The sequence below is a fragment of the Dendronephthya gigantea genome, unplaced genomic scaffold (genome assembly GCF_004324835.1).
Source record: "Dendronephthya gigantea isolate DGI-Jeju-01 unplaced genomic scaffold, DenGig_1.0 000125F, whole genome shotgun sequence".
Classification (NCBI taxonomy): domain Eukaryota; kingdom Metazoa; phylum Cnidaria; class Anthozoa; order Malacalcyonacea; family Nephtheidae; genus Dendronephthya; species Dendronephthya gigantea.
This window is the reverse complement of record NW_021163135.1, coordinates 426,747-445,002: the sequence shown is the minus strand read 5'-3', so window position 1 is coordinate 445,002 and position 18,256 is coordinate 426,747. Positions and strand designations below refer to the sequence as shown.

The following is an 18,256-nucleotide window of genomic DNA, read 5'->3' as shown; positions in this document are numbered from 1 at the left end:
ATTTTTATTTTTCTTTTGCGACACCAACCTTTTCATCAGTTCCTTTGGAACTCCGGAAAAGGTTGTTTCCAAGATTGAGGCACAATCACTATTTATAAGACTCTTCTTTTTTAACTCATTTACCACTGAACTCAAAGTTACAACCTTTCTCTTCGAGTCTTTTGTTTGGATACTTTATACCTCTTCTGCAACTTTGTCAATTTGCTGACAACATCATCGACTTGTTGTTTCAAACTACAACGAGATTTACTGATGTGATATGTGTGATCATGATTCGCTGCTCCTGATGTTCTAGTAATATGAGCCTTTTTAGAGCAGTGCTTACCTCATCCAAAATCACTTCATCCTCAAGTTTTCTTTTTCTTCCGAGTATACTTACATTTTCATCACTAGAAATTTCTTCAGTGACCCCCTCAATACCTAAACTGTCTTCATTACCTACATTGTATTCCATACTTACACTGACTTCAATTGTGATTGCCCCAGAGCCATCCCTCATATATTCAATTTCCTTGTTTCCAATTACATTTCTGACCTCCAAACCTAATGCTCCTTCACTCACCTCATTTACCAATTTTACTCTTTGTAACAAACCTTTTTTCTCAAACATTACATTTACAGCTTCCTGACCATTGTTTATCCCCAAATAATTTCAACAATATAGCCAATTTAATGAGACAAATATACTAAAATGACCCTCAGGCTGTATATACCATGTTCATATTGTCACATCCAGTGGCATGCATCTAACCATATTCAAACTATTTACTGCAAATAATTACTATATGTTGTACTAACAATCTTTGGTATTGACCTGAGATTTTTGAATTATAGTTGGGATAGCATTTTGCTTCAATATCACTCTGCTTCCAGTCTGCTGTTTTGTCTCCACTGCAAAATGTTCTGAGCATAATCGGCTTCCCTTTGTAGGTACAAACTGGACTGGGGAGTTCTTATTTACATTTTTAACCCACATAGCACGTATCTCAGGATAAATTTTCATATCTGGAAAGCTATATAATAACAATTAATGTACTAATGGTCTAAGATATTAGAAGATCTATGCAGTGCAATAATTAGTATTTAAATGCTGGTGTTTAAATGAACCAAATCCATTAACTGTATGCATGCAAATGATGTTAGAAAGATTAAATGAGGATTATACCCTTGACTGTACTTGACCCTGACTTAAATTAATACATCGTCTGCAAACCTATTATAGCAAGCTTCAGTTCAAGAGTAAAATCAGGGCGCTTACATTTATAGGCTACCTAAATTATTGCAATTACACAGCCACGTGTTGAACGTGATGGCGTCTTTCGTGACTTCAAAATATAATTAAAATATGCAAATACAGAAATACAATATCTAAAATATACAGAAATACAATACGTAAAATATAAAAGAATATGAAATCGTTAATCCTGAAATAAATCCAAGCCTATTTCAATATTAATCCTCTGTTTTGCTGTCGTGAGTTAATGCAGTCTTGTAAAAACCTAAGAATTATATCGCATTTAAATATTTTATTTGAAATGTAAATCTGAAGATTCTTACCGATGGGAAGAAATATTTTCCTTAGACAATCGGTTACGGCATCCAAAAGCTGAACAAAAACGCGGCATATTTATGAAAAATTTTCAAAAACCTTGGTTAACGTTTTAAATGCATGTAAACACTTTGAAAAACTATTCAAGGCGGGAATTTTTTGCAAAAAACCGGAGGGTGAAGAGCAACGTCTGTTGGCTTGGATCGCGGTTGGTCAGTGGTCATTACCATTGCCCAGTGGGACCATATCTGGCGTCAGCACGAAAAATCCGCCATGTTTCTTGCTTCATTTTTTGAGAAAAAAACATTAGGAGCCGGTCCTCCAGGAATTATTATATAGCTCAGTGATTTGGACAACTTTGGATTCGCCTATGTTCTACCGGGTTCCGGGTGTAATTCCTAATCTCCGAGCGGAATTAGTTCCCTCGCAGGCGCTCTGCGCCTGCTCGGGATAAACTCTTTCTTGATATAATGAAGTTAAATATATAAGCATTTGCTTCTCTGTCACAACACATACCTTCCTCAATCATAGACTGTCATTACTTTATATTTTGGTGGTACTCAAATAATTATAATTCTCAAAAACATTCATAAAGGGAATTCACATACATACCGTTTCCGACTTCTGAGCCATTTGTTTAGAATATTGATGAGAAATGTGTTTTACCACATAGCTCTTTAGAAATTCCAAACATGGCAGTTCAACTATAACTCTTTCAATTAATAAAATGTAGTTTTCCCTTTGCAAATGATTTTCATAAAGATTGGGCAGACAAGAACCATACTCCATTGACAAAAGCTTTTCATTTGAAGGCTTTTCACATGACATGTGGCTTTCAAATACCCTATTTTCTACAGCAAGGTGGGTAACCCAGTGAACATCAGGTTTTGATGGGCTTCAGTCATTCCATGCACTTTCTGTGTAAAGTTGTCAAATACAATTTTCCGTCCTTTATTTTTTTGTATGGCCAAAGGTGGATTATCTTTTTGCTGCAGGGTCTCTGGTGTTTCTGAAGTATCTAGGTAAGTAGTGGATTACCTAGTTGTTGCAGGGTTTCTGGTGGTTCTAAAGTAGTGAAGGTCGGTGGTGGATTATCAGGTTGTTGCAGCGGCTTGGGTGATTCTGGAGAAATCAAGGTGAGTGGTGGCTTATCTGGTTTTTGCAAGGTCTTGGGTGTTTCTGAAGTAGTTAATGTGGGAGGTGAATAACCTGGCTGTTGATCATTCTTATTAGGTTTCTGGATGTATTTGACTCTCTAACTGCTTGCTTTCCATTTTAATGGCATCTAAAACATTCTTCTTAAAATCTTTCCTAAATACATCCATGCTGTTATAATAATATCAATTAGAGGTTGTAACTCTTAGAGAACCTAGTCTATAAAGTGTGCCCTGGATCGCCCATGTAAGGTAACCCAAGAGGTTTTTGGATTCTGGATTCCACTGCTTGGATTCCGGATTCCACTCATTAGATTTGGTTGGATTCTGGATTCCACATTACTGGTGGATTCCACATTCCAATTTATAATTTTCCAAGTTGAAGGCAAATACCGCTGTTTGTTGCATACTGTTTGCCTACATTTGGCGAATATTGTGTAAAAATATAAACACACAACAAAAAAACGTTAAGTGCATCTTTATCTCAGCCTTTAACAAACAATACTAATTAAAAATAAAATCTTCGTAGTTATATCAATAGATGTTTAATAAAGTCATATGTGAGTAACTAGCGGGGACGAAAACGGGTAGTTCTTCTTCCAGAAAGGCTTATGCCAGAAAGTCTCGGTGGAAGGGACTGTTCGTTCAAGAGAGGTTGGTTGGACGCTTGTTCAATATTTTCTTCATCATCTTCCTCCAAGTGACCTAGCTCCTCGTCGCCACTTAAATCATCTCTGTTAGCTAAATTGGGATAATCTAATGAAACGGGATAATCTAACGAAATACCACGAGAGTTGGTCATGATACATTGTGGTGAATTGTTCTCACAGGTATCACCTATAACATAACACAGCAGATCATCTGTCTGATTAAGCCATTGAATTCTCATTTTTTTTATGAAAAATTTACTGCTGACAACATCAACGAAAACATCTTCCAGCAAAATTCCCAACCAGTATGGAGAGGGCTCCCTTCTTAGATTGTGTCTAACCGCAACAATGTCATTGCTGCCGTACTGAACTCTTACTCGCACATTATTTCCTGGATTAACATTAGGTGCGTTAACAGTTTGACATTCAGCTACAATGTTGTCTATTTCCTCTGAGGCTGTAACAACAGTTGGTCTCAAACTCAAGGCAAATGGAAGCGTTCCTGTAATTTCCTTCGTCTTTCAGCGCACATTTTCTTGTTTAACACTCCTGCCGTTCTCGCTTACGAGTTCTCACATTATTTCCTTGCGCCTTTTATGCTCACCTTTTTCTCCTTCCTTTCATTGCAGCAGTTTGCTTGGTGGCACAAGATGCCAAGTGTGGGAGATCGCTGTTGATTATTTTCTCGAGGTAAAATGAGTTAGAATGGTAAGCATATTGTGGTCGGCTCTCATTGCTTTAAAAAAGCTCTCCACACTAAGGGTGGTAAGGCTTTCAAAACGAATACTATTGAGAAGATTATCCTTTCCAATCTCTGTAAGGTATTTGATAGGCTTGTGAGTGAGTCCAACACAATTTGAAACAATTCGTGTGTGCATCGTGCAACTGTTATGTCTGGTCTGTTAGTATTACGATTTCCTGTCCTCTCAAGTGCTTGCTGTCCCTGTTTACAAAAAAAAGAGTGAACCTCTCCAACGTGCTTAAAATGATTGTCAAATGTAGCTGGTAAATCTTTTTTTAAAGCTTTTTTGTCAAGTCTAGAAACGTTGGCATACTTGGCATACTACATTTCTTGCTGAGGGGGAACAAGTTTCTTCGCAGATGTCATCATTCGTACTGCCTTGTTTCCGGTATCACACACAAAAACGGTATTGCACTACACACATAAAGCAGAAGGCATGTTCCATTCACTATTGACACCATCACAGTGACCTGGACAAGTATCCCCACATATCCGTGTAAGGGTACCAGTGTTCGTCAGCATTTCGTCCTGCTTTACACTATATAACCTGTGTTTGTTGCTGGAAGACACAATAACAGTTCCTTCTTCTGTTATAGCAATTCCCATAGGGCCTGGAACATTTGAAATTGATCGTAGCTCCTGAAGATTATCAAGGTTGCACATATGGATGCTTGAACCATTCTGGTTGCAGTCCCCAACTAACAGGTGTTGCCCGGCTTGTGTCGAGGCCTACGATGTTCAACACTAGATTGTTCAAAGTACCATATTTCATTAACATAACCAGAAATGTTCCTTTCCTCATCTTGATTGAGGTTTGAAATTGTAAACATTTTGTTAAGCTGAATATCTGATACATATAATTGGAATGGTTCTTTAGCAGAAGCGCACATAACAAAAGGACACACCAAATTCAAAGCATCATCACCTTCTGAAATCAAAGACAGATCCCTCATATCAACCTGGCGAACATGTCGAACCGCACACTCTTCGTCCTCATTTTCACTGTCTTCAACATCTTGTGCAATCTGAGAGACATGACAAAAAAGGGATGCTATATTAATTACTCTTATTCTTCCATTTCCTTGATCACAGCTGATCGTTACAGGCTACAATTCCAGAAGGGTTATGAAACCTTGCTTTTCTGCCGCTTCCGTTCTCATAACCTTGCTCTATACCACCAGTAATATATGTGACGTTGCTCGGACAGTGCATGTCAACTATATAAATTGCATGAAGGAGGTGATCAGTAACAAATAACTTGCTGTAATTTGCAGAAAAAGAAAGTCCAGTGGGACTGTAGATCCTAAACATCTACGTTTATAGTTCAACATGAGAATAACTCAGTCACAGCACTTAAAATTGTGTCTTCTTTATTACACCATAGTTTGCACTGAATGCACTGGTTTTCTAAAATAAATATTTCACTAGCTATTACTACCTACTATTACAATTTAAATATGCATGCAATAATGAAACATAATATACCTCACGTTGACGAATCTTGGCTTTAAATATAAATGAATCCTTCTACTGTCCTTGAATCCTCGAATATAACGTACTTCCACTGTCCAGTAATTTAAAGTAAAAAACTAAACTAATTATGCGACTTAGCGCTTATATATCTCAGTTCGCGAGCCCGCAATACTTAACACAAATGCTCAAACATAAATATTCAATAATTATTCATTTGGGTCTTACAGGGACATTTCAAAAGATTTGTCCCATTCTTTTTCCACTGCTTAAATTCTAGTTCTGGAACCAATGTTGTGCTGATAAATTGATCTGGGATGACGCGTTGAACCGTTTTCCTGCGAATTTCTATTGCTTTTTCAAGGTCCATTCAATCTTTGTTTTGCAGAGCTTTCAAGGACAGATATTTCTTGATATCTTATTTTTCTCTATGCAAGATCAACAACAATCTAACGTTAACCAGATATCCATTGATGTCAATCCAGTACCAAAATTCAGATGATCTAACTGATTTGATATTGTGAGGGCAATCTGGAACTGGTACCTGGTAAGGGTACTTTAATTTATCGGCTAGCATAGTGTTTATAAAACTTTTCTGCTTGGGTCACAGTCTGTACACCAAACCAATGGCAGCAGCCTTGTACAAACATTTTGCCAAGACTAAGTTGGCATGAACGCAAAAGTGGATGCCATTCCGAATAGCCCAATGCTTCACAAGGGTCACAAACATCTTTTTCAGTGAAACAATCTCTGCAACAAAATGTACATTCCTCATTGCTTTGTAAACAGTCTACACACTGTTCAGTCGAATAAAGAATTTTGTTGTATAGCTCTTCGATGCATTTGGCTCCACCCTTGCTGCCACAGTAAAACACACTGACTGGGAAATTAACTGTGTCGTCACAACAAGATATTCTTACTTCCCTTGCCTATAGGACGAATTGGTGGCTATTCAAGTATGCTAGGACATCCGCATAAGTGTCAAAATCCCGTATTTTTTCAAATGTCAGCTGTTCAGGTTTGACAAGTCCGACAACTGTGCGATGAGAAGGTGAATACTCCAAACCCGGTTTAAGAGCCATTTCATGAGTTGAAAGGCAACAAATAAACCCGTATATTTCATCTGTCTTAATTGAAAGAGATCCTTTCTCTATGCACATTTCAATGCAGAGCTGAACATCCTCTTTGATAACTCCACTGATCATGTGACCGGGAAACAAGCTCTTTGTTTAGCCGGGAAATAAGCCTGAAAACACTTGATTGTTGAAACAAGTAAGAGCTGGTCTTTATCACTGACCGTTAAGAGCCAAAGATGTCTTTGATTTAGCGAAAAGCGTCTGTTAACATCTGGAGGATTGAGAAGCAACTTGATTCTCAAGGTATTGGGTAACTCTGCTTGATATATATATATATATACTGAAAATTAAAAAAAGATTAAAAAATCCAATTAATACTTTACATTATCAATCGATATGTATTGTTTATTGCTATTTATATACTGTTTCCAGTGTTTATTATAAAGAACATGCGGCACTGAATTACATGTATGCAAATTAGGGATGTGACTCATTCACCTATTTCACTCAGGTTATAAACTCGTCTCCAGGTTTAATGCTTCTGCATATAATAATAATAATCTCGAAAGTAGCTGTTTCAATCGATTGTGTCCAGTGATGGACACTAGAATGGTGAGGTAATGCAAAAATAGGAGAAAAACACCTGAATCATCATGATAATCTGTTTCCTTTCTTCAACAAGATCTGGGAAGTCCTTTCTGCATTGTTAACATGGAGTTTTTGAGTGCAATGATATTGCAATCAATGAGGATAATTGTATTCTTAATGTTATTGTCAAAAAAGAAAGACACACTACGATCAACTGATTTGGACCAAAATTGTTACATTTAAATAAGTTGTGCTCTTGTTGAGGTTTGTATTTGATTAAAAATAAACAAACTTTTGTGTAATAGATTGGGAGAGCTTGCGCTTCCTAGCCTCCCTAGTGCCCGCCATTAATTGTTTGGCAGTTCAATCAGTAGGCATGTGCGTACATCGTACCTTGCTTTTGTCTATGTTGTGGTGTTGGGCTAATCAGTTCGCGAGTTGTCGCTTTAAAAACGGGGTATTTTAACTAAACCCTCCCGGTCATACTGGGACAAAGCTGTCTTTTCTCTGTTGATTGGCCAGGGGGTTTTCCCTCTTTGTCACACCAGTTTTATTGTTTGCAGGGTACATCTTGGCCATGGAGAGAACCGTTTCATTTGATGATTATCTTGCTATGTGACAACCAATTGAGGACATACAGTGGTCCCTGCTGATCGACATCTGTTAAATGTTGTGCCCCTGGAGGAACATGACGAGGTTGTGGACGATATTGACCTATTAGCCTTCCGGGATCCCACTCATTTCCGCGCGGGAGAGTTACATGACATCTTCACTCCTGGGAATGTATGGCGACAGGGGTGCCCTCGGCTGAGCAACATCAAATCCTTGACTGTATTACTAACCAAGTCTCGATTTTCCCTTACTTTCGGCATTTTAAGGGAACGTTTAAAGGTCAACAATTTCATTCTGCTTTGCCACCCCCTATTCAAGAATAATGTGTCCTGTAAATCCTTTGTTGAATTTATTTCCACCACCCTTCAACAATGTTTAAAGTCAGGTGCTATCTCCCTCATAGAGTGAGTCGGGCAGGATTCACTGCTGCACTTAGTGTTACCCTTGACAGTGGAGCCAACCAAGTCACAGCTGTGTCATGATGCAGGATTTTTGAACCTCTGGATGCAAGATAAGCCTTTTCACCTGGATAAGCTGACAGACCTGCCACGTTATGTTACTAAGGACTCTTATCAGACTGTGTTGGACGATAAGTCGGGCTACGACCATATTTTGTTAATTCCAGCCAGTGGTACCTATTTTGGTATTCAGTGGGGTGGGTGGTATTTCACATATAACACCTTGCCTTTTGGGTGGAAGCTTTCCCCTTATGTTTACCACTCCACAAGTTTGAAGGCTTCTAATTTTTCCCATTTGTTGGGCATACCTTGCTTACTCTATATTGATGACCGGCACAACGGTCAGCTACAAGTAACACAGGATAAAGATGCACATGCTCTATTGCTGACGACAGATCAACGTAAGCTTGCGGCGGCCAAATCGGCCATTTTTATTGTCGCCTTTTATCTTTTTTGTCTCGGTTATTTTCTCGGTCTAGCTAAATCGATTCTGATCCCACAGAAAGAGGTTCCATACTTGGGCTTTGGAGCCGATTCTTCCCGCCAGGTTTTTATATCATTCTGGCAAAGAAACAGCGCTTTATAAGTCTTATTTCCGAGGCGCTACAATCCCGATTTGTATATGTGAAAACCTTGCAGAGAATAGCTGGAAAGTGCTTTCTTTTTCCCTCCCTCTCCCCGTGGCACAGTTGTTCACCAGAGAGATGAATAGAGCCATTTTGACAGGGTGTATCTATCAGGAAGCCTATTCCCCTGCAGAGTGCTCTTCGGAGGAACTTGCTCATTGATTGTTCCTCGGGAACTGGAATGATCCTTTACCCTGGTGGGATGAACGCCATCTACAAATAACACTTGCCACTGATGCATCCCAATCCTGGCTCCTGTGCAAATGGAAGTTTCAGATTATATTGGCACCAGTGGAAATATCCTACAATGTTGCTACTAAAGAAGCTACCGCCATAGACAAGGTACTTCGGTCCTTTCAGGAGCACGTTCGAGACGCTCGTGTCGATCTCCTGGTGGATAATCAAGTCGTTATTCATGCTTGGAATAATCAGGGTAGTCGCAGCCAGGCACTAAATAATGCACTCAAAGTTCTCTTCTTTACAACCATGGAGTTAAACGTCCTGCTCCATTTATCCTACGTTTCTACCAAGGCAAACCCAACTTTCAGCATTGGACTGCAAATTTGCGCAAGATATTTCCCGCTTTGGAGCGGTCATGCAGCATTCTTATGTTTTCCCGCCCTTAGTCTTGGTTGGCCCTCTGTGTCGTTTTCTTTGGGGTTTTAGACAGTCCTGTACAATCATCATCTTGAATATCTACCCCGGCAAGTATTGGTGGCCGTTGCTACACCGCTTCTTGACTAAGGCGTGTAAACTAGCGTCCAAAGGTGCATCGGATGTGTTGTTGTTACCGGCGAGGGATGGTTGGGCCCCATATGTCGATATTCCAGGTGACTTATTACGTTTTCGCATTGAATTTCCTGATTGAGTTAAGGACAGGCTTACATCTTATCCCGCCCAAACATGATACATATAGCTGTAGTGTTGGCTTCCCTGCGTATCAAGAACATCCGACTCGAACAAGACTCAACATGGCTTTCGTTCAGGTTGTGCCATTACTTTGGCTCTCTCTGGTGCCGACCTTTCAGAGATCATGGACCTCGTGGGTTGGTCTCGTCAACATACCGCCCTCTATTACATGCAGTTGGCGAAAGTTCTTAATCCTGCAAGTTGGCTTCCCTCCAGGGCACCGACGCATCACAGTCTTGGACTGATACTAATGACTTAAAGCGGTTTGTGTGCGCATTTCGCCCATCAGACTCGAATACGTGATGGTTAATTACCGGAGTTTGCGACCAATGGGAATTTAGTTTTGGGGTATAAGGTTTGGGATGTTCATGAGGTGGGTGATCGATGGTTAAAGGGGTTGGTGATTACTTATTTCTGTGGCAGAGCAGATAGGTGTAAGGGGCGCTGACCTAAATTTCTGCCATACCTTAATTTGGCTGAGCAGGAATAGGAGAATTATGGAATAGGATTATGGACTATTCATAATGCTCATAATGATATGCAAAGACATGCTCGTCCCCAGAGCCTAGCTCCGTTGCTCTCCACATAGGCCCTGGGATACATTGTTGATTCCTTCATCATGATTGGCTCTTTTACACTAAAAGAATGTTGCGGGCGATAATTTTATTGCGGGTCACTGACAACAAACATGGCGGCTGGTAAAGAGCGGGCCTTTTACATGCTCTTTAGAATCCAATGTATAAAACAGCAAACTGGGGTATAAAAGCGCAAGACGAATTACATTTATTTAAAAGACATTCATAGGAACTGGAAAAAGTCGTATGTTATTCATTTTTAACCTAAAAGAAAGAAACCACTTGGTTAAACATGCCATAAAACAGCTATCGAAGTCAACGCCAAATGATTTCATTGATTTGATTAATTTCGGCGGTGAAATCGCCAATCAACGACAAATTTTATGCTAGACGGTTTTAAAGATTTTGGAGAGGGCAATCCATACACAGCTGTGCCGGTTTCTTACAGCAAACAACATTCTCAGTTCTTCTCAATGTGGGTTCCGAAGAGGTTATTCCACAGAACATGCTGTTATTGCTCTGACTGATCATATTCGTCGTAGAATGGATCAGTGGCTGATAATGGGATCAGTCTTTATAGACTTGCGCAAAGCCTTCGACACTGTGGATCATTGCTTGCTAATCGAAAAGTTACAGGGTTTTGGAGTTAAAGGTAAAGAGCTCGAGTGGTTTGTGGATTACCTGCAAAATCGTGAGCAAGTTGTTCAGTTTGGGAATGCTTTTTCAGAACCCGGTACTGTGTCATTTGGGGTACCTCAAGGGTCTATATTGGGCCCATTACTCTTCGTCCTTTTTATCAACGATTTACCAAATAGTACAGTTCGTTGCGATATATTAATGTATGCTGATGATACGGTGATCTTTTTTTCGGCGAAAGATACGAGTGAAATTGAAAGAGTCTTGAATACAGAGTTAAAATTGATACGCAATTGGCTACATTTGAATAAGTTATTTCTGAACCTCAGCAAAACTGAACTTATTCTCTTTGGAACTGGTGCTAACTTAGCCAAAGTTACAAACTTTCGGGTTACAATTGGACATTACCAACTAAAGCGAGTGATGGAATATAAATATCTTGGCGTGTTTCTTGATGACAGTCTTACTTGGAAATCTCACGTAGAGTATATTACAACCAAGGTTGGGAAGAGACTCGGTTTGCTTCCTAGAACAAGGAATGATCTCACAGCAAACGCAGCCAATATGATTTATAAAGCATTCATATTACCAATTTTGGATTATTGTGATTCGGTCTGGGCGTGTTGCAACAGAAGTGATATCGATCAATTAGAGCGTCTGCAGAATCGGGCTGGTAGGATTGTTATGAGAACCACACGTAGTGCTCCAGCCCTTGCTCTTCTCAAGTGGGACAAGTTAGAGAACAGGCGAAATAAACATATCTTTAAGTTGGTTAACTTATGCTTGCAGAAGAAGTCGCCTCAGTTTTTACATAATTATTTTGTATACAATAGAGAGATAAACACGAGGATAACCAGACAAAGTAATCTGTTGCATTTTTTTATAATGGCTGTGTAGTTTTTAATAATTTTAAACGTAATTGCGATGTTATGTAATTCTTAGTCTTCTAATAGTTGTAGCAAATTTTATACTATAAGAACAATCTATTGTAGCTACTTGTAATTTCAGGGCTCCTGTTGATAACAGTGTTCACTGTAACACTGAAAGGACTACCCTGATAAAATAAAGATCTTCATTCATTCTTTCATTCTAGTCTGACAAGCTGATCGTCTCAACAACTGCTAAATACAACACATTTATTCTCATTGACAATGTTTATTACCATTTACGACGCTCTTGGTCCATTACAGAAAATATTTTTGTTCATATCTATATGATAAAAACGACGTTTTTTGAAACTTATATATATATATATAAATATATATATATATATATATAAATATATATATATATATATATACAATTTTTCATGAGCACTTCCTCCGAACCGTGTAATTTCTTAAACAAAAATATTCTTTATATGTTCTTAGCCAGTCAGCAATGAACAAAATTGTTAATAATAATAAATTATGTAGCTAATTGGAAATTTTAATGATTAAGATGACTTATTTTGTAATTTTATCTGGTTGAGGTTTATCATCTTTCATTAAATGTCGACAACGATTTTTAGCAACAATCTAACGTTTATTGCAATATTAATGGTTTAATTTATTGTCGAAAAACTTTGGTGTTTCGTGACCTCGATAAATTGACGTTGTTTCGACGTCGAATTGACATCCTTTGGACCTTGAACCCACGTCAAAAAACGACGTCGAAAACCCAACTTCCCTTTTAACCAAGTCATTTCGTCTGCTGTTGATAGCCCACCTTTTGGTTCTAGTACATGTTAAATAATTCATATCTATATATCGAAAGAAAGTTGAGAAATATATTTCCCCTTCAGAATATCTCACCTGGCCGGGTCGTTTAAAAAACTGAAAAATGATAAATCATGCAGGTGTTTTTCTTTTCTTATTTGTGCAGTTCGGCGCGGAGCACCATGTCGTACCACTTTTTCGTTTTCGACCTGACGAATCTTAATTTTCCTTCTCCAATTTAATTTATTTTTTATTTTGTACAACGATACAAACTTAGTACATATACTTTTACCCGTAGCCTTTCATACACAGCGCAACACGACGGAGCTATTGAAAACACAGGCTAAAGTGTACACGCCATAAAAGCAGCTTTCATCGTACATATACATTTATTTTAGTCTGTTATACTTATAGTGCATGATTACATATGGTATATCATATCATATAACGTTTAATACAAAAAATTCAACAATATAACACAATATAATATTATCAACATTAGTTTTTTGTTGATGTTTTTTCTTGTAAATATAATTGTACTTACAATTAATATAGAGCCTACCGTTAATAGTGAAATACTGAGCTAAAAATTTTCCCACTGTATATTGCACAAACGTAAACTTCCAATCTTTCTCGTAAAGGTGTACCTGTAAATATTATTTCTTTTGAATAATCAGCAAATAAAGTAAGAAACCTCCGATTAGAGTTCAGTCATTCGAACATAGATAGAAAAACTACATATTCATGGTCTCATTTATGCCGTATTTTTGCCAGTACTTTTCTTTTTAACTATGCAATAATAATAAAATACTATATACATTATACAATATATAATTACTATATAATAAAACCGTGCAGCTTTAACTAGCTCCTTTTATACAATACGCGAGAAGCAAATTCATTGGGTATTTTCGCCAAAATGGTTGCTTTACTGCGAACATTGACTATTTTCCTACCTTTTTCTATATTAAAAGATGTCATGACCATTGAAGTAAATATGACTTCTATTGGTAATATGACTTCTATTGGTTTTCTGTTATTGTATTGGCGTCGACAAAAGTTGACAAGATTGCACAGATGCACGAGTACATTGTTGTGTTGTAGACACTGTTGTCACTGCGGCTGCGGCGACGGAATTTGTGGTAGAGATTCTGGTCTGATACTGACCCGGTCTGCTACCACTGTAGCGGGAATTCCGATTGTATTTCTTCCTCCTTTTCGTACTGCAGTCGAAGATTTCGCACCTTTCCTTACCACGCCTTTCGAACTATCGCAAGTCATGCACTAAAGATGTTAGGTTGACTTGGGAGGGTCCCTTTATTATTATTATTATTATTATTATTATTATTATTATTATTATTATCATTATCATTATCATTATCATTATCATTATCATTATCATTATCATTATCATTATCATTATCATTATCATTATCATTATCATTATCATTATCATTATCATTATTATTATTATTATTATTATTATTATACTTTAATAATTCTCCCAATGGGCTTTTCAGAATTAATTCTATGTAAGGCTATAATGTATTTACATATCTAAACTAAAATTTACTTCCATAAACAATGATATATATATATATATATATATATATATATATATATATATATATATATATATATATATATACTATTTTAAGCTAATCACGATTTTTAAAATCAATTATAGAGTTAATCCTCATTACGGTGGCCGGTAAGTCGTTCCAGTTTTTTGTAGCTATATAAAAAACTACGCTGGCCAGCAGCACTATGATAAAAAGGAGTTTGTAACATGTCTTTGCTTCTAGTGTTACAAATTGCCGGTCTATCTTTAAATTTATCTGTTAAATATGTTGGCGCTAGGCCTTTTTTACATTTAAAAGTCATCACTGCGTCTTTAAGTTCCAATATACAGCTTACTGATAGCCATTTCAATTCCAACAGAACAGGTGTTATGTGTTCAAACTTTCTGGTGTTTGTAACTAGTTGTTCTGCAAAATTTTGTACTCTGCAACTTGTCGATGTTTTTCTTTGACCTATTTGACCATACCGCTGAGCAATAGTACAACTTGCTAAACACCAGGGCTTGAATTATAGAGATAATGGTTTCTCTGTCCAGTACTCGAAGCCAATTTAAATACCTCGCTGTGGCGCCGACCTGTTCCGCGACAGCCAATAAATGGGCACAGATTTTGCGTGCTTTCAACTTGGACAGTCATTGCAAGTCACTTTACCGTTTTTGCTACCGTTACATAATGAGGCCTAACGCTGCTATCGCTTTCGACAATAAATGCTCAGTTTCCAGTAGAGCCAGACGCTTGCACAATAGTAGTATTACCATGGCCATATAGTGGGATTGCTGAGTCAGCAAATTTTATAGTGGGATTTTTATAGTGGGATTATTGATAAAAGCACGTGCTATTTTTACAGTGGGATTACGTCATAATGTATTCAAAAAGCATGTGCTGATTTAAAGGATTAGGATTAACGGATTAGAGTTTAATCCTAACTGATGACGTCACTGATGACGTCATTCTTATCAATGTGTTTTTAATAATAGCACGTGTTATTTCATTTCAACACGTGCTTTTTTATTTCAGCACGTGTTTCTTTTCGAAAGCACATGTTTTTATTAATCTTATAAATATATGTAATGTTTTTAACATGTAATCATTATTATGGATTGTGTTCAAGCTAATGCTGTTAGACAAATTCAAAATGCAATAATTAGTGTTGAATGTCCATCAAGGCGGGATATAAAGGATATATTTTTTATTCCTGGAACATTGATTCGAACGTTGGATATTGATTCCCTTTTTACTTTTGTTTGTTTTTTGAGACTTCATCCACTTAGGAATCAACTTGTACAGGCATTGAAATTGATGTTTACATATATGGTTCAATATGTATTAAAGAGCGACATGAGGGAGATTCTTATGGAGTATGTGGATATATGTCCTGGGAAGTATTGTATTGAAGTACCAATTTATTTTACATCTCACGCTCAAGATATATACAAACACTATGTGGACAATTTTAACAATAAGATTGTTTTGAGATTACCGAGGGGTATGTTTAATTGTACGGTTATTGTTCAAATTAATAATAAACTGTATGGGGTGTATTTGAGGAGTCCTGATTATAGAGCGATACGAAATACAGTGAAGACTCTTTACAAGGATATGACTCGTACACACCACCCTTTTAATTTTACTATTACCGGACATGTTATAACAAGGAGTTCATCTATGAAAGTTTTTTTGTTATGTAATAATGTAGATGATGTATTACAAAGGGCGTTGCTCTTTAGAGAGGACATGAAATGTGATAGATTAGTAAGGATATGTTTGAGTTGGTATTTTTCATCTCAGTTTGGTATATATTCTAATAGATAATAAAAAAGCATGTGTTTTAAAATAAATACAGAGTGTTTTTAAATATGTACAGAGTGTTTTTAAAAAATAAAAGCATGTGTTTTATAATATGTATAAGGCTGTGTTTTCTGTTATTATTATCATATTTTTGAATATGTCAAGGAGTGTAAGTGGGATAGCAAATAAGATTGAAGATGTCATATTCAGTAAAAAAATACCTACTTCAAGAGATATTAAGGATATAATTCAACAGATTTATGTCCGTCCTTTGGATATCGATTCCCTTCTTGCTTTTATATTTGTCCTGAGAGCACATTTGTTTAGAAGTCAATTGGTACAGGCGCTGAAACCGGTGTTTATATATTTCATCCATCATATTTTGAAGAGCGATGTAAAAGAGATTCTTACGGATTACGCGAATATTTCACCTGGGAAGTACTGTATTGAGATTCCTATTTATTTTACTACACATCCTACTAATATTTTTAAATCGTATATAACGTGTAAACATAAGTTTGTTTTAAGATTACCTGTTGGTATGTTTAATTGTAAAATTATTGTTCAAGTCGAGAGTGATCTTTATGGTGTGTGCTTAAAGAATCAAAGTTATAAATCAATACGGAATGGAGTTAAGAGTGTTTATCTTGATGTTATGTATATTAAACTGATGGAAATGGGTTTTACGGATGTGCGCAGTGGTTTATTTACCACATTTATTGTATGTAACGAGATCAATGACATATTGAAAGAAGTTGTTATTTTTAAAGAGCCAAAGAGATGGGACAGAGTAGCAAGGAGTCAATTAATGGTCATGTTTAATGGAACAGCTTTTAGTACATCTATGTTTGACGAAGATTATTGACATATTAAAACTCTACATAATGTTTTTGTAATATGATTGTTTGTATCCATCAATCCATTTGTTAATTATTTCCAATTCCGATTTTGGGCAGTGTTCATATGCATTTTTTTCTAAGTGGTTTCCGCAGGTCTCCATCCAGGTATTGTCTATGTTACGTGGGTCAGCCAGAATCCACGGAGTAAATTGGGATGGTTTCGGACATCCAAATATTTCCAGATTAATATGTGGAATATTGTTTTTCTTTAACAGATCTCTTTCAATACAGCCCCCTTTATATGCCATAGAACTATTTTCGTCTTCTTTCACGCTTTCGTAAAATGACTTGACTATAGCGTGGATCTCGTTTGCTTCGCGGAGCATTATTCCTTCAGGACCATGGAACGGGAGTTTATGAATGTGTTTAGTGACGTACAAACAATGTTTTTTATCTTTCGCGTTTAGTTTTTCCCATTCAAACGGTATTTCAAAAAAGAACGATAATGCTTCTAGGTAGTCCATACCCATCAATCCTAATTCCTTACAATAAAAAATCTTTTCTATTCTGAACCCATCCATATCGATTAGACCTACGACGTTTTCCATCTTTTCGACAATGTTTTAACAGGGCAAATTATAATATGTTTTTCGGCTTTTTATAGTTTTGAAAACACATGTTTTTATTTTAAAAACACGCGTTTTTATATAACGACACGTGTTTTTATTTTAATTATTTTAATTATTTATTGCATGACTTTTCTTGTGGTTCGAGACAGCAGAAGAAGGATCGCCCTTTGTTTGAACTTTCTTTTTTAACCACTTGTATTTTACTTTTCTCGCCATGATGACATTGCGGTCTATCATCATTTATGTACACATCGGCCCATTCGAAGTATCTGCATGGATTCTTATCTTTAGAGCATACAAAGAAGGGTCGACCGTAAGATGATTTCTCCGGGTTTTTCACCATTCTCAATTTTGCAAGGTTTCCATTACAACATGTAGGTTGTTTTTGGAAGGTTGCCAGGAATTTCTCAATTCCTTTTTCGTATAAAAAACCGTCTTCTTCGGAACAAGAGAGTTTACAATTGTTGTTGTTTGCTTCACCGCAAATCCAGAACAATCCATCTTCAGAGACTACAGCTTCTTTACCATGTAAACATTTCATTTTTAAAAAGATTGTGATTAAGAGGTTTTCTCTTCTTTTATTTATACTTTTTATTAGCACGTGTTTTTTCAGAAGATCCCTAAAAACACGTGCTGAAATAAAAAAAGCGCATGCCGAAATAAAAAAGCACGTGCTGC

At 36.9% G+C, this 18,256-nt stretch overlaps 1 pseudogene; it reads right to left on the bottom strand.

Moving 5' to 3' along the window:
- Positions 1-3,271: 3,271 nt before the first annotated feature.
- On the bottom strand, positions 3,272-7,808 carry LOC114535802 (annotated as a pseudogene).
- Positions 7,809-18,256: the final 10,448 nt, after the last annotated feature.